Source organism: Coenobita brevimanus, chromosome 13, assembly GCF_032717465.1.
Source record: "Coenobita brevimanus isolate Jiangsu-jjx chromosome 13, ASM3271746v2, whole genome shotgun sequence".
Lineage (NCBI taxonomy): Eukaryota > Metazoa > Arthropoda > Malacostraca > Decapoda > Coenobitidae > Coenobita > Coenobita brevimanus.
In genome coordinates, this window is record NC_136966.1 from 48,109,940 (window position 1) to 48,131,324 (window position 21,385).

Here is a 21,385-nt window from a genome sequence, read left to right on the forward strand (position 1 = left end):
TCTCTTTCTCACACACACTTCCCCCGAATACTTCGCTAATCTAAGTTGGGTTGATCTTGGCAGAACTCTGTGTGGCGGGATGGAGGAAGATGAAGGAGAGAAAGGAGTCTGTGTGGTGGGAAGGAGGAAAATGAAGGAGAGGAAGGAGACTGTGTGGTGGGAAGGAGGAAGGGGGAAGGGGAGGAGGTAGTCTGTGTCGGGCGAGAAGGAGTGACTCTGCCTATTGACTGCACGAAAGTCATTAAGGCAAACAACATTTTTTTACCATGTTTCGTTTTTTTTTTTTTTTTTTATTGTGATGATGCCGACTGTACAATGGAGAAAAGGGTTGAGGAGGTGTATGTGGTGATGGTGAAGTGGAGTGGAGGGGCTGGGAGTGTGTGAGGTTGTGGTGTGATGGAGTGGAGGGTTGTGTACGTCGTGGTAGTGGTGGTGTGGTGAAAACGAGAAGGGACACATGTGTGGTGGTGGTATAGTGATAGGGTGAAGGGAAGCACGTGTGGTGATGGTGTGGTGGAGAGGAGGGGAGGACTGGGTGTTTAACGGTGTGGTAGAGGGGAGGGGAAAGTGTGCATAGTGGTGGTCTAGTTTTGGGGAGGAGTATATGTGGTGGTGTGGTGGAGAGGAGGGAGGACTAGTGTGATGGTGATGTGGCGGAGAGGAGAGAGGAGTGTGTGATAGTGATGTGATGGAGAGGGGAAGGGGGGGGGGCCTGCGAGGTCGTGGTGTGGTTCAGGGGCAGAGGAAGAGGGAGCGTCTTTGCAATGGACGGGAGAATGACGGAGGGGGCGATAGTGTTTGGTGATGGTGAAATGAAAGGGAGGTGTGTGGTGGTGGTGAGAGGGGTGAGAGAGAAAAACTGTGTGGTGATATAGTAGAGGAGAGGAGGAAGGAAGGCCTTTGTATGGTGATTGATGAAGACTTAAGCTATCTATGCCTTTAGACTGTTGAAGAGTCATTAAGAGAGAATACATTTTTGCAAAATGATGGTGTTCGGAGTATGGTTGAGGAAACATAAGGTAGCGTGTGTGGTGATGATTATGGTGTGGTGAAAAGAGAGGTTTAGGGATCTGGTGAATATAGGGAGAGGGTGGGGAGTCTGTGTGGTGGATAGAGGTGGTGAGGTAATCGAGGTGGGAAGGGGTAGGAGGGGAAGGGGTAGGTCGAGTCTGCAAGTCTTGTGGCAGGCTTCGTAAACTGGCCATTGTTTTCCTGTGAACGGCCTAACTTGTGCAATTGTGGAGGCTGCAAGAAATGTCCATCACTTGATAAAGTTTGGCCTCTCTCTTTCTCTGGAGAGAGAGAGAGAGAGAGAGAGAGAGAGAGAGAGAGAGAGAGAGAGAGAGAGTTAATATTGGCTGCAGGGTAAGGTAGCTGAGATGGTGACTGAAAGATGGCGAGGATATTACAAGGGGCGACCCCGCCAGAGGCATGTCAGACTGAAGTTCCTCGTGGGCTATATTAACCCACAGTGTGCCAACACCATGACTGAGGATGGAAGGATGAAAGGGACTATGAGGATGTCAGATTAGAGTTCCTTCTGGGCTATATTAACCCATATTTTTATATATAAGTTTTTATACATTATTTGGGCCCACAGCTTAGGCCATGGCCCAGTTTGGCCCAAAATTTAATTAGGTGATCAGAAAGTCATAGCCCGTCATCCCTGTAATTTTAGTCAAAATCGGACCCATAAAATTGCTAACAGACAGACAGACAGACAAACAAACAAACAAACAAACCGAGTGAAAACAATACCTTTCCCCAAGCCTCTCCGGGGCGGGGACGGGGAAATTAAATTGCCTTGAGAGAGCAAGAATATAATAAAAAGTACTTCATCTGACTGAAGGGATTAAGATGGAATATGTAGATTAAATCGCCAGAGAGAGATATCAAGGAGCCCCCGAAGACTACGAGAATGCACAATCCTTGGATGTATAAAACTTAGTACTTTGGGATGAAACAATAAAGTGCGAGGGATCCGTCCAGAATTCACTATAGCAAAGCCGTGCATGTGCCGGAAGCAACAGCCGGTCCTGCCAATTGCTGTGGGAGCGAATTGCAGAGGGGTTGCAAGAGAGGTACAATGTTGCGAAGGTTTATGTCTGGAATTTCTCTCTCTCTCTCTCTCTCTCTCTCTCTCTCTCTCTCTCTCTCTCTCTCTCTCTCTCACACACACACACACACACAGATCGGACTGACTTGAGATTCAGGTTAATGCCACTTTATTAATTTTAACCTGTTCACTATTCTGACGTCTTTTATACGTTTTTCTTCCTTCTATCTCAAGACGATTTCATTCAGCGATGGAAAGATTTTTCGAACTGATGAGGTTAAATGCAGCTTCCATTAACCCGTTCATGGCTGGGAGACTGCTGAACTGAATGTAATGTGGTACTAGTATGAGGAAATTGAGAGAGAGAGAGAGAGAGAGAGAGAGAGATTCAAAAGTACTCGTACATAAAATAGGTTACACCACGTCGCTGTAGTGTCCATCATTTTTTTTTTTTTATAACCTGAAGTGCGAGGGTTGGTGTGTTGGGAGGGAGGGGTAGGGGAAATGAAAAAATGACAAGGTGGGAACGCAATAGTAGAGAGTGTATGGGAGGGGAGGGAGGACAGTGTGAGGGAGGGGAGAAGTAAAAAAATGACGAATGTGGAGGCGAGGGTTTGGAGTGTGCGATGCCGGCCGGAGTGAGGTGGAATGGGACAGTGGCATGTGAAGGTGTATGATACGTAGGGCAACTGCTGGGTTCAACTGATGGCTATGTGCAGTCAGACTGGAAGGTCAGTTTGACTAGTAATCAAGGAGACTTATCCATGTAGTACCTTATAACGGTTCATCGAATTTTATGCAGCCACGACTCAGTACTGAAGCTGAGGGAGTGGCCTAGTTCAGTCAGGTAAAAACAAACCGACTGTTGAATAAAACACATGAGGTGAGGGGAAGTTTCAGTGGGTTAGTAAATGAGTTAATAGACCTGTTAGAGGGAATGATAAGACGCGTGGGGAGGGGAGAATTGTAAATGATCAGCGACCGGGGAAACTGCAGTACCTACCCCTGCAAAATTCTAAGGGAAATAAATACTTGGTAGTCATTTACTAAGTAAGCACTTAAATTATACCATTCTGGCTCATAGGTCGTCCCAGTACAGCCAACTGTCCATTGTTCTGCCTCGATCATATGTGTCATATTTACAGCTATTCTGACACAAGACAGGTAATCGGTCAACTCAATGTCCACAACACGCACATCACACCACAGACGCGCCACGCCCTGCCCCTCTGTGTCATATTTACGACTATTCAAGCACGCTGAGGGTTCGCAGTCGATTAGATAAACACCACATTAGCCTCAGTCACGCCCCAGACGCCCACCAGACACACCACCAATACCACCCCTCAACACACACCCAATGTGGCCTGGAAATCATCCTTAAGAAAACAAAAAACAAAAAAAAACGAGTTGAGAGAGTGAATGGCACAGGGACGCACACAGTTTACTTGGCGGCCTTTATCAGACTAGCAAAAAAATTAAAGCACGTACAGAAACAAAACTCTAATGGGTTTGTATATAGGATAAAATGACTGCTAGAGGGAATGATCAGACACGTGAAAGAACAGAACGTTAAAATGGGATAACAATAACTGCATGAGCTAACTGTATGGCGCGTAATGAAGGCTATATCTCTCCCCTCACGTTAAAAATACTTCTCTTAAGCAGAATGAAATTCTATACGGCAGCTCGAATGAAATATGAAAAATATATTTTATTCAAGTTTTCATACTGCTTGGACACAAAAATAGTATCCTCTTCATGAGTATTATTCTTTAAATGTAAGAAACACGAATATTTTTAGTCCCTTTGCAGTTATAGCCTGTGTTTGGTAACTCCAGACTATTACTTTTTTAAACTCAGGGATGACCTCTTATAGGAAGGGGATTGATAAGACGTGTATATTAGCCCCAATATTCGAAAAAATTCTCCTAAACAGAACAAAAAAAAATGTCTAAAAGAAGCAAGACTTAAATTTGAGAGAAGTCCTGGTATGAAAGAGATTTCAATTTCGCGTATACAAAAACAATCCCACTTTATTAGGAGGCAAAACAATAATTGTTTTTAATACTGCAGAAATTATATAAATAAATGAGAGTATTCTCCTACTTGTCTTGGTTTATTCTATAAATCTAGTGCCTCAAAAATATACCACCCAATATGTGAATTTTCTCTGATTATAATATTTACCAAAATTACCAAAGATAATAATTTCACTTATAATCACTGAATCCCCCATATATCACAATGCTTCGTCCATGTTTCAGAATTATACGTGCTGTAAGAGGGCCGATACTCTTTGAGAAGGGTGTACTTACATATATATATATATACATGCATATATACCGTACTTACATACAATAGACATTGGCAGGGGTGTGCGCCATGCCCCTCCCCCTGTTCTCCCTCCACCTCACGCGCATACACTCCCCTAGCAAGTTTCTCATTCTCCATCCTCTCCACAGGGTCAAACCATCTCAGAGTTATCACTTTCGATCACATCCACATCAACACCACAACGCTCCTTTACTTCCTCATATGTTTGTCTCTCTCATAAGTCATGACTTCTCATAGGTTCATGTTCTGTTTTAAACTTATATTCTCTTCAGCTTCTCATTTGTCATTATTTGCTAACGTTCGTTCTGAAGCTTACATTCTCTTACGTTCTCTGAAGCTACTTCACGTTCTCTTTTAATCTCCCTTTTTCTTTCATCATCTGACTGAGTTGGCGGTTAAGCATTAGGTTTATTTTTTCGAACAGAGAGGCATCCAAAGAGCAAGGAAAAATTTTGATGACGTCACATTTAACGCGTTCAGTGTAGGCCGTGCTGTCGGGGAAGAAGGTCGTTGGCGGCTTCTTCGGGACATTATTCTTCATTAAAGGTAAAATTTATGAACAAAATCTCATCGAATCTTAATTTAGACTAGGTTAATACGCGTCTGAGCCAATATGGGCTAATTTAAGCCAGGAGAGTAGGTGTATTGTGAGTTAGTTTGAACTGGAGCCGTTCTGTGGAGGAAGGAATGCTGACATCTTTTCAGGTGACATTTTTCATTAAACGTAGAGTTAAGAAAATGACGATATATTAACTCAGAACAGTTTAGTATGAAACTGAGTAAACATGGATGGACTATGACCAGGATGAGAGGTGTCTTCCTGGAGTAGTCGTTAGTGTGTTTTCCGAAATCAAAATTGCTAGGGAAACTTGTGGTTAGGTATAGTTGTTTGTTTCGTAGTTTTTATTCTAGGTGGCATTGGAGGCTTCGTAGCAACTCTTCTTTTGCGAATTATTGTGGATATTATGATATTCGCCGTAATTGTTGAAGGTCAAGGACACAGGGAAGATTCAGTTATTCGGCTCTTAACACCAGTTGGCAAGCGCTGGTATTGCTGAGTCCTCCTTGTAGAATGTGCTGTTGTTGCTATTACTGCAACCGCTGTGTTCATTGCTATAATTATTAGTTACAATTATTATTCCTTTACTGATTTCATGTTCTTTTTCAGGTAAATTTTGACGAGGATTGCTAAAGCACTGAGGACAAGACGAGACAACAGGAGAGAAGACAAAGACAGGAGATGGGACAGAAGAAAGCCGCTGCAATACCACCGCAGTTACCACCACCACCATCACTAATCGCCATCACCACCACCACTAATTGCCATCACCACCACCCTATAATCACCTCATGCGTGGGGAGGCTTCTCACATACAGCTCGTCTCAACAAGATGGAATCAAAGGCTTGTCGCCTCTTTAACTCTCCTCCTCCTCTTGGCTCCATTCAGTCTCTGTCACATCGCAACACTGTTGCATCAATCCATCTCTTCTCTCACTGTTTCATTCGTCACTACTCCTCTGAACTGTCTGCTTGCATTCCTCCATCACTACGGGGAGTGCGTTGCACCCGTCTAGCAGCTAACTCTCATCTCTTTTCTTTCCAACTCAGTAATCCAAGAGTTATCCGTTACTCACAGTCCTTCATGCATGCAACAGGTCAGCTCTGGAACTGTCTTCCTCTGACTGTATTTTCTGCTGCCTGCGACCTCCAGTCACTTAAAAACAGTATGTCCAGACAACACGAAATGAACTGATCTTGATTTTGGCTCTGTCTTATCTTTTTTCATTTTTTCTCGGAGGGAACAATTTGTGAGCGTCCAGTCTTTGGTTCCTACTTCCTTGCATATAAAAATAAAAACACCTCCATTAGTCGCCATTACCACCGCCTTATTATCACCACCGCCACCACCACCAATCTCCATTACCACCACTACCACCACCACCACCATTATTATCAGTATTATTATTTTTTTGCATTTTCCACTGCAGTGAAATAATGTCAGTATTGTAAAGATAAACTCATAAAGTAGCAGAACTTTTACATTCACAAAAAAAATTGTTGGGACGGTTTAAACTGAAAATATATTGTTTCTGTTAGCTGTCTGATGGACCTTTATTAATTTGATTTTATACTTTCAGGCTGATTTGGGCCGGAAGACTTGAGGATGACGAGAGAAGACAAGAAGTTAAAAGACAAGACGAGCACAGAAAACAGAAAAGAAATTTTGAGGAACCATTATAACCACAACTATCACCACCCCAACCATCGCAACACCCCCACCCCCACCATCACTCAGAAGTAAGGCTATTCTACTGGATTCTACATGCAGGTATTTTGTACTGCGGCTGTCACGTTGCCTTTGGTTAATTTCGAAAGGATCTGACTTTTTTTTTTATATCAGTCAATGGCATTTTTCCCTTTTAGGCGTATAACTTACGGTACCTTTTAACAAAGTACATGTTCATAGATTTTCTTTAGATACTGTCTATAGAATTTCAAACACTTGTACACGAACACACACACAAACATATATGGTCATATACACCGGAATACAATCACGCACGCAAACGCGCCTGTGCGCGCGGATGTACATGCCAGCACATGCACATGTACACGTGCACATATATACACACAACAGCACATGTGCACATGCATATATACATATACATAACAGTACATGCATACATGCATGAATCAACATGCAAACACATTCATACTCACGGACATGTTTCCATACGTTTTAATACATAGCATACATAAACTTAATGCATACACAAATATCCACGTACACAAAAACATATACACATACATATGTGCATATAGGCACACATACAAAAGTATCTTCACATATAAAAACCCATACACATGTACCTATACATTATTATATACATACTCACATAAAGTCTATTTTCAAATATACCTTCATATATAAATGCCTACATTTCATGCGTAAGTACTGCACAGTCGTACATACATACGAACATACGTGCACTGATTACTGCATATAGTAATGTATACATACATGCGTAAGTACATATGTACGTACATACATAAAACCATACGTACATAACACACGTCAGATGCATAAACATTACCATAGAGAGACATATTTGCATATATACATACATTTATGAACACATGCATCCACATACCATTACATATATAAATATAGATTTTGCATAAACGTCAGTACATACATACACATGCCCAGATGCACATATACGTGCACACATATATCTGCATACAATCATACTTTAATGGACATCTCCACACAAGAATATACGCATGCTGTACACATATATACACAGGTACACATACATAAACATGGAAACATGAGCACATACTCTTACACCCAGCTGCATACACACATTTTGTCATTCTTATGCCTTTCCGTTCATAAATACTTTCACTGCCATACACATTTCCCCACCTGCTCATCCTTTCACCACCATTACCTATATTATTTTATTTTTCGTATCTGCAGACGATTTTATTCTCATTAGGAAAGACTTCTGGAATAGGAGGGGTTGAATGTAACTTTCAACCAGAAGATTTCCCTGAGCTGAGTAAAACCATCCATGATAGTCGGAATAATGGAAGATAATTCTTTCTCTCTCTCTCTCTCTCTCTCTCTCTCTCTCTCTCTCTCTCTCTCTCTCTCTCTCTCTCTTCAACTTTTTACCAAATTACCCTCACTACAATGCCCCACCTTCCCGAACTTCAGTGTTCCCACCACCACTCTCCGACTTCACTGCTGGCACCACCTCACCCCCCAACACTTCTGCCACAACCTTCCCCTCCAACACTGCTGCCACCATCTTCTCCTCCAGCACTGCTGGCACCACCTCCCCCTCCAACACTTCTGCCACCACTTCCCCCTCCAACACTGCTGCCATCACCTCCCCATCTAACACTACTGCCATCCCCCCCTCCCTCCAACATTGCTGCCACCACCTCCCCCTCCAACACTGCTGCCACCACCACCCCCCCTCCAACACTGCTGTCACCACCTCCCCCTCCAACACTGCTGCCACCACCTCCCCCTCCAACACTGCTGCCATCACATCCTCCTCCAAAACTCTTGCCACCACTACCCCTTCCAACACTGCTCCCACCACCTCCTCTAAAACTGCTGCCACCACTTTCCCTTCCAATACTGCTGCCACCACCTTCTCTTCCAACACAGCTGCCACCACCACCACTTTCCCTTCCAATACTGCTGCCACCACCTTCCCTTCCAACACAGCTGCCACCACCACCACTTTCCCTTCCAATACTGCTGCCACCACCTTCCCTTCCAACACAGCTGCCACCACCACCACCTAGAACTATATGGCTGCCACCACCTTCCCCTCCAACTTCTGCTGCCACCACCTTCCCCTCCAACTTCTGCTGCCACCACTTCCCCTTCAACTTTTGCTGCCACCACCTTCCCCTCCAACTTTTGCTGCCACCACCTTCCCCTCCAACTTCTGCTGCCACCACTTCCCTTTCCAACACTGCTGCCACTACCATCACCTCAGAAATGGTGTCACCACCTCCCCCTCTAACACTGCTCCCACACCTCCCCCTCCAACACTGCCGCCATCACCTCCCCCTCCAACACTGCCGCCATCACCTCCCTCTCCAACATTGCAGCCATCACCTTCCCCTCGAACACTACTGCCACCACCTCCCCCCAGTGTCACTTCTGCCACCATCTCCCCCTCCAGCACTGCTCCCACCACCTCCCCTCGAACACTGCTGCGAGCACCTCCCATCCAAATCTACTGCCAACACCTCCACCATCAGCACTGCTGCCACCACCTCTCCCTCCACCTTCACTGCTGCCACCACCTCCCCTTCCAACACTGCTACCACAACCTCCCCCTCCAGAAGTGCTGCCACCATCTCCCTCTCCAACACTGCTGCCACCACCTTCCCCTCCAACAGTGCTGCCACCACCTTCTCCTCCGACACTGCTGCTACCACCATCCCCTTCCAACACTGCTGCCACCACCACCCACTCCAACACTGCTGCCACCACCACCCCCTCCAACACTGCTGCCACCACAACCCCCTCCAACACTGCTGCCACCACCATCCCCTCCAGCACTGCTGCCACCATCTCCCTCTCCATCACTGCTGCCACCACCTTCCCCTCCAACACTGCTGTCTCCATATCCCCCGCCAACACTGCTGCCACCACCTCGCAATACATCACTGCTGCCACCACCTCCCTCTCCATCACTGCTGCCACCCCCTCCCTCTCCAACACTGCTGCCACCCCCTCCCTCTCCATCACTGCTGCCACCCCCTCCCTCTCCATCACTGCTGCCACCACCTCCCTCTCCATCACTGCTGTCATCACCTTCCTTTCCAACACTGCTTCCACAACATCTCTCTCCATTACTGCTTCCACCACCTCCCCCTCCAACACTGCTGCCATCATCTCCCCTTCTAACACTACTGCCATCACCCCCCCCTTCAACATTGCTGCCACCACCTCCCCCTCCAACACTGTTGCCACCACCCCCTTCCAACACTGTTGCAACCACCTCCTCCTCCAAAACTATTGCCACCACTTCCCCTTCCAACACTGCTGCCACCACCACCTCCAAAACTGCTGCCACCACCTTCCCTTCCAACACAGCTGCCACCACCACCACCACCTCCAACTATACTGCTGCCACAACCTTCCCCTCCAGTTTCTGCTGCCACCACATTCCCCTCCAATTTCTGCTGCCATCACCTTCCCCTCCAACTTCTGCTGCCACCACTTCCCCTTCCAACACTGCTGCCACCACCTTCCCCTCCAACACTGCCGCCACCACCTTCCCCTCCAACACTGCCGCCACCACCTTCCCCTCCAACACTGCCGCCACCACCTCCCTCTCCAACACTGCAGCCATCACCTTCCCCTTCAAAATTACTGCCACAACCTCTCCCCAGCGTCATTGCTGCTACCATCTCCCCCTCCAGCACTCTTGCCACCACCTCCTCTCCAACACTGCTGCCACCACCTCCCATCCAACACTGCTGCCACCACCTCCCATCCAACACTGCTGCCAACACCTCCATCATCAGCACGTCTGCCTCCACATCTCCCTCGATTTTCACTGCTGCCACCACCTCCCCTTCCAACGCTGCTACCACCACATCACCCTCCAACACTGCTGCCACCACCTCCCCCTCCAACACTGTGCCACCACCTCCCCCTCCAACAGTTCTGCCACCACCTCCCCCTCCAACACTGCTGCCACCACCTCCCCCTCCAACAGTGCTGCCACCACCTCCCCCTCCAACACTGCTGCCACCACCTCCCCCTCCAACACTGCTGCCACCACCTTTCCCTCCAACACTGCTGGCACCACCTTCCCCTACAACACTGCTACCACCAACTCCCTCTCCAACACTGCTGCTACCACCTTCCCCTCCAACACTGCTGGCACCAACTGCCCCTACAACACTGCTACCACCACCTCCCTCTCCAACACTGCTGCCACCACCTCGCTCTCCATCACTGCTGCCACCACCTCCCTCTCCATCACTGCTGCCACCACCTCCCTCTCCATCACTGCTGCCACCACCTCCCTCTCCATCACTGCTGCCACCCCCTCCCTCTCCAACACTGCTGCCACCCCCTCCCTCTCCATCACTGCTGCCACGCCCTCCCTCTCCACTGCTGCCACCACCTCCCTCTCCATCATTGCTGCCACCACCTCCCTCTCCATCACTGCTGCCACCACCTCCCTCTCCATCACTGCTGTCATCACCTCCCTTTCCAACACTGCTTCCACCACATCTCTCTCCATTACTGCTTCCACCACCTCCCCCTCCAACACTGCTGCCATCACCTCCCCCTCTAACACTACTGCCATCACCCCCCCTTCAACATTGCTGCCACCACCTCCCCCTCCAACACTGCTGCCACCACCCCCTTCCAACACTGTTGCAACCACCTCCTCCTCCAAAACTATTGCCACCACTTCCCCTTCCAACACTGCTGCCACCACCACCTCCAAAACTGCTGCCACCACCTTCCCTTCCAACACAGCTGCCACCACCACCACCACCTATAACTATACTGCTGCCACCACCTTCTCCTCCAGTTTCTGCTGCCACCACATTCCCCTCCAATTTCTGCTGCCATCACCTTCCCCTCCAACTTCTGCTGCCACCACTTCCCCTTCCAACACTGCTGCCACCACCTCCCTCTCCATCATTGCTGCCACCACCTCCCTCTCCATCACTGCTGCCACCACCTCCCTCTCCATCACTGCTATCATCACCTCCCTTTCCAACACTGCTTCCACCACATCTCTCTCCATTACTGCTTCCACCACCTCCCCCTCCAACACTGCTGCCATCACCTCCCCCTCTAACACTACTGCCATCACCCTCCCTTCAACATTGCTCCCACCACCTCCCCCTCCAACACTGCTGCCACCACCCCCTTCCAACACTGTTGCAACCACCTCCTCCTCCAAAACTATTGCCACCACTTCCCCTTCCAACACTGCTGCCACCACCACCTCCATCGAATTTCACTGCTGCCACCACCTTCCCTTCCAACACAGCTGCCACCACCACCACCACCTCCAACTATACTGCTGCCACAACCTTCCCCTCCAGTTTCTGCTGCCACCACATTCCCCTCCAATTTCTGCTGCCATCACCTTCCCCTCCAACTTCTGCTGCCACCACTTCCCCTTCCAACACTGCTGCCACCACCTTCCCCTCCAACACTGCCGCCACCACCTTCCCCTCCAACACTGCCGCCACCACCTTCCCCTCCAACACTGCCGCCACCACCTTCCCCTCCAACACTGCCGCCACCACCTTCCCCTCCAACACTGCCGCCACCACCTTCCCCTCCAACACTGCCGCCACCACCTTCCCCTCCAACACTGCCGCCACCTCCTTCCCCTCCAACACTGCCGCCACCACCTCCCTCTCCAACACTGCAGCCATCACCTTCCCCTTCAAAACTACTGCCACCACCTCTCCCCAGCGTCATTGCTGCTACCATCTCCCCCTCCAGCACTCTTGCCACCACCTCCTCTCCAACACTGCTGCCACCACCTCCCATCCAACACTGCTGCCACCACCTCCCATCCAACACTGCTGCCAACACCTCCATCATCAGCACGTCTGCCACCACATCTCCATCGAATTTCACTGCTGCCACCACCTCCCCTTCCAACGCTGCTACCACGACATCCCCCTCCAACACTGCTGCCACCACCTCCCCCTCCAACACTGTGCCACCACCTCCCCCTCCAACAGTGCTGCCACCACCTCCCCCTCCAACATTGCTGCCACCACCTCCCCCTCCAACACTGCTGCCACCACCTTCCTCTCCAACACTGCAGGCACCGCCTTCCCCTACAACACTGCTACCACCAACTCCCTCTCCAACACTGCTGCTACCACCTTCCCCTCCAACACTGCTGGCACCACCTTCCCCTACAACACTGCTACCACCACCTCCCTCTCCAACACTGCTTCCACCACCTCCCTCTCCATCACTGCTGCCACCACCTCCCTCTCCAACACTGCAGCCATCACCTTCCCCTTCAAAACTACTGCCACAACCTCTCCCCAGCGTCATTGCTGCTACCATCTCCCCCTCCAGCACTGTTGCCACCACCTCCTCTCCAACACTGCTGCCACCACCTCCCATCCAACACTGCTGCCACCACCTCCCATCCAACACTGCTGCCAACACCTCCATCATCAGCACGTCTGCCACCACATCTCCCTCGATTTTCACTGCTGCCACCACCTCCCCTTCCAACGCTGCTACCACCACATCTCCCTCCAACACTGCTGCCACCACCTCCCCCTCCAACACTGTGCCACCACCTCCCCCTCCAACACTGTTGCCACCACCTCGCCCTCCAACACTGCTGCCACCACCTCCCCCTCCAACACTGCTGCCACCACCTTCCTCTCCAACACTGCAGGCACCGCCTTCCCCTACAACACTGCTACCACCAACTCCCTCTCCAACACTGCTGCTACCACCTTCCCCTCCAACACTGCTGGCACCACCTTCCCCTACAACACTGCTACCACCACCTCCCTCTCCAACACTGCTTCCACCACCTCCCTCTCCATCACTGCTGCCACCACCTCCCTCTCCATCACTGCTGCCACCACCTCCCTCTCCATCACTGCTGCCACCACCTCCCTTTCCATCACTGCTGCCACCACCTCCCTCTCCATCACTGATTCCACCACCTCTCTCTCCAACACTGCTCCCACCACATCCCTCTCCATTACTGCTTCCACCACCTCCCCCTCCAACATTGCTGCCATCACCTTCCCCTCTAACACTACTACCATCACCCCTCCCCTTCAACATTGCTGCCACCACCTCCCCCTCCAACACTCCTGCCACCACCTCCCCCTCCAACACTCCTGCCACCACCCCCCTTCCAACAATGTTGCCACCATCTCCTCCTCCAAAACTATTGCCACCACTTCCCCTTCCAACACTGCTGCCACCACCTCCTCCAAAACTGCTGCCACCACCTCCCCTTCCAACACAGCTGCCACCACCACCACCTCCAACTATACTGCTGCCACCACCTTCCCCTCCGACTTCTACCACCACCTTCCCCTCCAATTTCTACTGCCACCATATTCCCTTCCAATTTCTGCTCCCACCACATTCCCCTCCAATTTCTGCTGCCACCACATTTCCCTCCAACGGGTGCTGCCGCCACCTTCCCCTCCAACTTTTCCTGCCACCACTTCCCCTTCCAACACTGCCGCCACCACCACCACCTCAGAAATGGTGCCACCACCTCCCCCTCCAACACTGCTGCCACTACCTTCCCCTCCAACACTGCCGCCACCACCTTCCCCTCCAACACTGCTGCCATCACCTTCCCCTTCAAAACTACTGCCACCACCTCCCCCCGGCATCACTTCTGCCACCATCTCCCCCTCGAGCACTGCCGCCACCACCTCCCTCTCCAACACTGCTGCCATGACCTTCCCCTTCAACACTACTGTCACCATCTCCCCCCAGCGTCACTGTTGCTACCATCTCCCCTTCCAGCACTCTTGCCACCACATCCTCTCCAACACTGCTGCCACCACCTCTTCTCCAACACTGCTGCCACCACCTCCCATCCAACACTGTTGCCAACACCTCCACCATCAGCACGTCTGCCACCACATCTCCCTCCAACTTCACTGCTGCCACCACCTCCCCTTCCAACGCTGCTACCACCACATCCTCCTCCAACACTGCTGCCACCACTTCCCCCTCCAACACTGTGCCACCACCTCCCCCTCCAACACTGTGCCACCACCTCCCCCTCCAACACTGCTGCCACCACCTTCCCCTCCAACACTGCTGCCACCACTTTCCCCTCCAACACTTCTGCCACCACATCCCCCTCCAACACTGCTGCCACCACCTTCCCCTCCAACACTGCTGCCACCACCTTCCCCTCCAACACTGCTGGCACCGCCTTCCCCTACAACACTGCTGGCACCACCTCCCTCTCCAACACTGCTGCCACCACCACCCCCTCCAACTTCACTGATGCCACCACCTCCCCCTCCAACACTGCTTCCACCACCTTCCTTTCCATCACTGCTTCCATCACCTTCCTCTCCATCACTGCTTCCATCACCTCCCTCTCCATCACTGCTGCCACCACCTCCCTCTCCATCACTGCTTCCACCACCTCCCTCTCCATCACTGCTTCCACCACCTCCCCTCCAACACTGCTGCCACCACCACACCCTCCAACTTCACTGCAGCCAACACCTCCCCCTCCAACACTGATGCCACCACTTCCCCCTCCAACACTGCTGCCACCAATTTCTCCTCCAACACTGCTGCATCCACCTCCCCCTCCAACACTGCTGCAACCACCTCCCTCTCCAACACTGCTGCAACCACCTCCCTCTCCATCACTGCTTCCACAACCTCCCTCTCCATCACTGCTTCCATCACCTCCCTCTCCATCACTGCTGCCACCACCTCCCTCTCCATCACTGCTTCCACCACCTCCCTCTCCATCGCTGCTTCCATCACCTCCCTCTCCATCGCTGCTTCCATCACCTCCCTCTCCAACACTGCTTCCACCACCTACCTCTCCAACACTGCTTCCACCACCTCCCTCTCCATCACTGCTTCCATCACCTTCCCCTCCATCACTGCTGCCACCACCTCCCTCTCCTTCACTGCTTCCACCACCTCCCTCTCCAACACTGCTGCCACCATTTCCCTCTCTATCATTGTTTCCACCACCTCCCTCTCCATCACTGTTTCCATCACCTTTCTCTCCATCACTGCTTCCACCACCTTCCTCTCCAACACTGCTGCCACCACCTTCCCTTCCAACACTTCTGCCACCACATCCCCCTCCAACACTGCTGCCACCACCTTCCCCTCCAACACTGCTGCCACCACCTTCCCCTCCAACACTGCTGCCACCGCCTTCCCTTCCAACACTGCTGGCACTGCCTTCCCCTACAACACTGCTACCACCACCTCCCTCTCTAACACTGCTGCCACCACCACCCCCTCCAACTTCACTGATGCCACCACCTCCCCCTCCAACACTGCTTCCACCACCTTCCTCTCCATCACTACTTCCATCACCTTCCTCTCCATCACTGCTTCCACCCCCTCCCTCTCCATCACTGCTTCCACCACCTCCCCTCCAACATTCCTGCCACCACCACACCCTCCAACTTCACTGCAGCCACCACCTCCCCCTCCAGCACTGCTGCCACCACCTCCCCCTTCAACGCTGCTGCCACCACTTCCCCCTCCAACACTGCTGCCACCACCTCCTCCTCCAACACTGCTGCATCCACCTCCCCCTCCAACACTGCTGCAACCACCTCCCTCTCCAACACTGCTGCAACCACCTCCCTCTCCATCGCTGCTTCCATCACCTCCCTCTCCATCACTGCTGCCACCACCTCCCTCTCCTTCACTGCTTCCACCACCTCCCTCTCCAACACTGCTTTCACCACCTCCCTCTCCATCACTGTTTCCATCACCTTTCTCTCCATCACTGCTTCCACCACCTCCCCCTCCATCACTGCTTCCACCAACTCCCCCTCCATCTCTACTTGTGCACCACCTACCCCTCTATCTTCCCTGCTTCCACCACTTCCCTCTCTGTCACTGCTTCCACCTCCTCCTCTTCATCACTGCTTCCATCACCTCTCCCTCCATCACTGCTCCCATCACGTCTCTCTCCATCACTGCTTCAACCACCTCCCTCTCCATCACTGCTTCAACCACCTCCCTTTCCATCACTGCTTCCACCACCTCCCTGTCCATCACTGCTTCCACCACCTCCCTGTCCATCACTCCTTCCACCACCTCCCTCTCAATCACAGCTGCCACCACCTCCAACTCCAACCTCATTTCTGCCATCACCTTCCCCTCCAACACTGCTGCCACCACCTCCTCCTCCAACTTCACTGCTGCCACCACCTCCCCTCCAACTTCACTGCTGCCACCACCTCCTCCTCCATCTTCACTGCTGCCACCACGTCCCCCTCTAAATTTACTACTGAAACCACATCCTCCTCCAACTTCTCTGCTGCCACCACCTCCCCCTCCAACGTCACTGCTGCCACCACCTCCCCTTCCAACTTCACTGCTGCCACCACCTCCCCTTCCAGATTCATTGCTGCCACCACATCCCCCACCAACACTGCTGCCACCAGCTCCCTCTCCAACACTGCTGCCACCAGCTCCCTCTCCAACACTGCTGCCACCACCTCCCCCTCTAACTTCACTGCTCCCACCACCTCCCCCTCCAACACTGCTGCCACTACTTCCCTCTCCAACACTTCTGCCACCACCTCCCTCTCCAACACTGCTGCCACCACCTCTCTCTCCAACACTGCTGCCACCACCTCCCTTTCCAACACTGCTGCCACCACTTCCCCCTCCAACACTGCTGCCACCACCTCCCTCTCCAACACTGCTGCCACCACTTCCCTCTCCAACACTGCCGCCACCACCTCCCCCTCCAACACTGCTGCCACCACCTCCCCCTCCAACTTCACTGCTGCCACCACCTCCCCCTCCAACACTGCTGCCACCACCTCCCCCTCCAACTTCACTGCTGCCACCACCACCTCCTACATCGCCAACCTTCAACTCCTCCTCTGTTTCCATCTCTCACTCCAACAATCATTTCATTTCAAAAACAAATTATTTTATCCCAAATTCAAAAAAAGAATAGCTTGAAGTGAAAAGAACTATACTAAGTAGTTGTTCCTGTTTTTTTTTTTTTTTTTTTTTCACAAATTGGCTCTAGGCCAGTTTCTGGTATCGGAGCTTCTTTACATCTTTTCCTTAACGATTTATTTTGCTTATTCCACCTTCTTGCCCTCCTCTGTATTATTTAAGGTATTCTGTTATCATCTTATTCTGCATCTATAATACGCAAAGTGGTATTAACTTAGTAAGCTATATCCAAAGAGTAAATTATTAAGAAAAAGTCCTACTGAGCTCCCTTACCAGACGAGAATACGTGCCAATATCTAAGGTCTCCACTTCGATGAGTTTGAGCTGAGTAAAGTCGTCTGGAGTTAGTAAGATTATTAATACTCTTCTTAGTTTTTTCTTAGTGCTTTCTTAGTCTAATCTCCCTGCTTTCTTAGCATAATCTTAATGCTTTCTTACTTTAATCATAGTGAATTCTTACTTTGATCTTAGTGCCTTCTTAGTATGATCTTAGTGTTTTCTTAGTTTATTCTTAGTACTTTCTTAGTTTAAGCACAGTGTTTTCTTATTTTAATATTAGTGTTTTTTTAGTTTAATCTTAGTGTTTTTTTAGGTTAATCTTAGTGCTTTTTTAGTTTAATCTTAGTGCTTTCATACTTTAATTTTAGTGCTTTCTTAGTTTAATCTTAGTGTTCTCTTAGTTTAATCTTGTTGCTTTATTAGTTTAATGTTAGTATTTTCTTAGTTTAATCTTTGTCTCTGGATTTTTTTATTTAGCTAGGGGAAGACTATTCGAACTGGAGGGGTTAGATACAGGCTCAAATTCTGTTTGGTAAGGGAAGTTCCCCAACACTTCATCCATAGCGAGTCATTTCTAATACGGCTGGCTAATATCGTTTTACACGTTATTTATGCAGTGTATGGCTATGTTTGAAGGATTTATTTAACTCAGAACAGTACAGGAAGGAGTAATTAGCAAAATAAGTCGCTTTAGAAAAGGTGTTAGGGAGCTTCCTTGATTGACGAAAATATTAGCCACACCATTCATTAACCCCTTCACTACTGCCCTCTTACCCTGAATAAAATCAACGCAAGATAGTAAGGATAAAGATAAATTAAGTCACTGGCTTCAAGGTCAGAAATGTAGTCGGTTTAGGAAGCTCCGTAGCACCTCTTCCATAACTACTTATTTCTGGATATGACTGGTTAATATCCGTTATACATTATTTCTAGAGAGTACAGCGATATTGGATGGATAAGCTGTAATATGCAGAGTAAATCGCTATAGTACGCAGCCTCCTCTGCCACTTTGAATATAACCCTGTGAGTTATGTGGTTGTGTAATTTTTGTTTGTTCTTACCTAATTGTTCTTACCTAATTGTATCTTTACAGGAATGAGTCAAGCTCGTATTGTCCCGTGTCTTAGACCATATTTATCGTACATATCCTTAAATTTGTGAATTGCTTTGGCACACACTATTTCATTCGGTAGTGCATTCCATTGATCAATTGCTCTGTTTGGGAAACTGAATTTCCTTACGTCTTTATCACCTCTCTTCTTATGCAGTTTTTTGCAGTGTCCTCTTGCTGATGCTTCTCCATATGTTAAGTAATCATTTATGTCTTTTTTCTCCTTTCCTGATATGCACTTATATAGCATTATCATGTCACCTCTTTTCCTTCTCTCCTGTAGTGTTGGTAGATTCAGTTTATTTAGTCTTTCTTCGTAGCTTAGGTCCCTTAAGCTTGGTATCCATCTTGTAGCGGCCCTTTGAACTTTTTCAATCTTGTCTATATGCTTTTTGAGATGAGGACTCCAGACTATTGATGCATATTCCAGGGTTGGCCTAATGAATGATGTTATTATCCTTCTTAGCATGTCTTCATTTATGTATGTGAATGCTATTCTCATATTTGCAAGCAGTGTATACATGTTCAGTACCTTCTCGCTGATGTGGTCAGCCGGAGATAGTCTGTTATTGATAATCACACCTAGGTCTTTCTCTCTTTCTGATGTGTATAGGGTTTTATTTCCTAACTTATAATCCCAATCAGGTCTTTTTCCACTTTTACCAAACTTGATTACATGACACTTGTCCACATTGAATTCCATTTGCCATGTACTACTCCATTCATGAAGTTTATTTAATTCTTCTTGTAGCTCCCTACAAGAGTCTGTGCTAGTAATTCTCCTTTGTATTTTTGCATCATCTGCAAACATATTCAGATAGCTGTCATTTCCAGTGTTACTGTTTATATCATTTATGTACACTAGAAACATGATTGGTGCCAGCACCGAACCCTGTGGTACTCCACTAGTCACTTCTTTCCATGATGAGTAGTTTCCTCTTAGTACTGTCCTCATTTCTCTTTTTATGAGAAAGTCTTGCATCCAACAAAACAGTTTGCCTCGAATTCCTCCTTGATGGTACAGCTTCCATAAAAGTCTTTGGTGTGGTACTGTGTCAAAAGCTTTCTTGAAATCTAAATAGATACTGTCCACCCATCCTTCCCTTTCCTGTATTGTGTTTGTTACTCTGTCATAATAGCTCAACAGATTAGTAACACATGATTTTCCTTTTCTGAAGCCAAACTGTCTTTCTGTTATCATACTGTGTTCTTCTAGATGATTTACCCAAGCTTTTCTTATAAGTTTTTCTAATACCTTGCTTACAACACTGGTCAGTGATACTGGTCGGTAGTTGAGAGGATTTTGTCTATTTCCTTTCTTGAATAAGGGGACTATATTTGCTTTTTTCCAAATATCAGGTAGTTTCCCTTGACTCAAGGATTTCTTGAAAATTAAAAATAATGGTTTACTTAACTCCTTTGCACATTCTTGTAACACCCAACATGAAATTTCATCAGGACCACTTGCTTTTCCTCTGTCTAATCTACTTAACTCCTCCTGTATTACTTTTTCTGCTATTTGTATATCTGGTAGTATGTGTGGACATGCGTGTTCCACATATTCCCTCTCAAAATTTTTTTCTTCTGTAAAAACTAATTGGAAATTCTTATTTAGTGCTTCACAAATATCTTTCTCTTGTGTATAAGTGATTCCCTCGTCCGTGATGGATTGTATTATATCTTTTACTTTGGTTTTGCTTCTGATATAGCTGTAAAACAGTTTTGGTTGATCACTACTTTTATTTATTATATCCTCCTCAAACCGTTTTTGGGCTTCCCTTCTTATTCTTGTATAGTCGTTTCTTGCCTGTTTGTAATTATTATACGCCCTTTCACTGTTGTGTCTTCTGTATCTATTCCACAACAAATCTCTTCTTTCTTTTGATTTTTTACATTCTGTATTGAACCATTTCTGTATTTTCTTATCTGCTTCTTTGTGCTGTGGGATGTACTTCTGGACTCCTATTTCATAAAATTCACAAAAATTTTTATATACAGCATTTAAATCTTGTCCTCTAAGCTCATTTTCCCAGTCAGCTTCTAAGAAATACTTCTTTAGGTCTTGATAATTTCCCTTTTTATAGTTTAGTCTCTTTTTGTAACTGTCATTGCTGTTTACTATGTCATATGCTATCCTGAAGTTATAATTTAGTACTGCATGATCGCTTTTGCCGAGTGGAGGGTGATATATTAAACTATCAATGTCATTTTCTTGCCTAGTAAATATTAGATCTAGCACTGAAGGTACATCAAGTCCTCTTTTTCTAGTGGTTTCCCTCACATGTTGCGTTAAGAAAAACTCTTGTACGAGATCCAGGAGCTTTTGGTCCCAACAGCTTTCTTGGCTATTTATATCTAGAGTATTCCAATTTATAT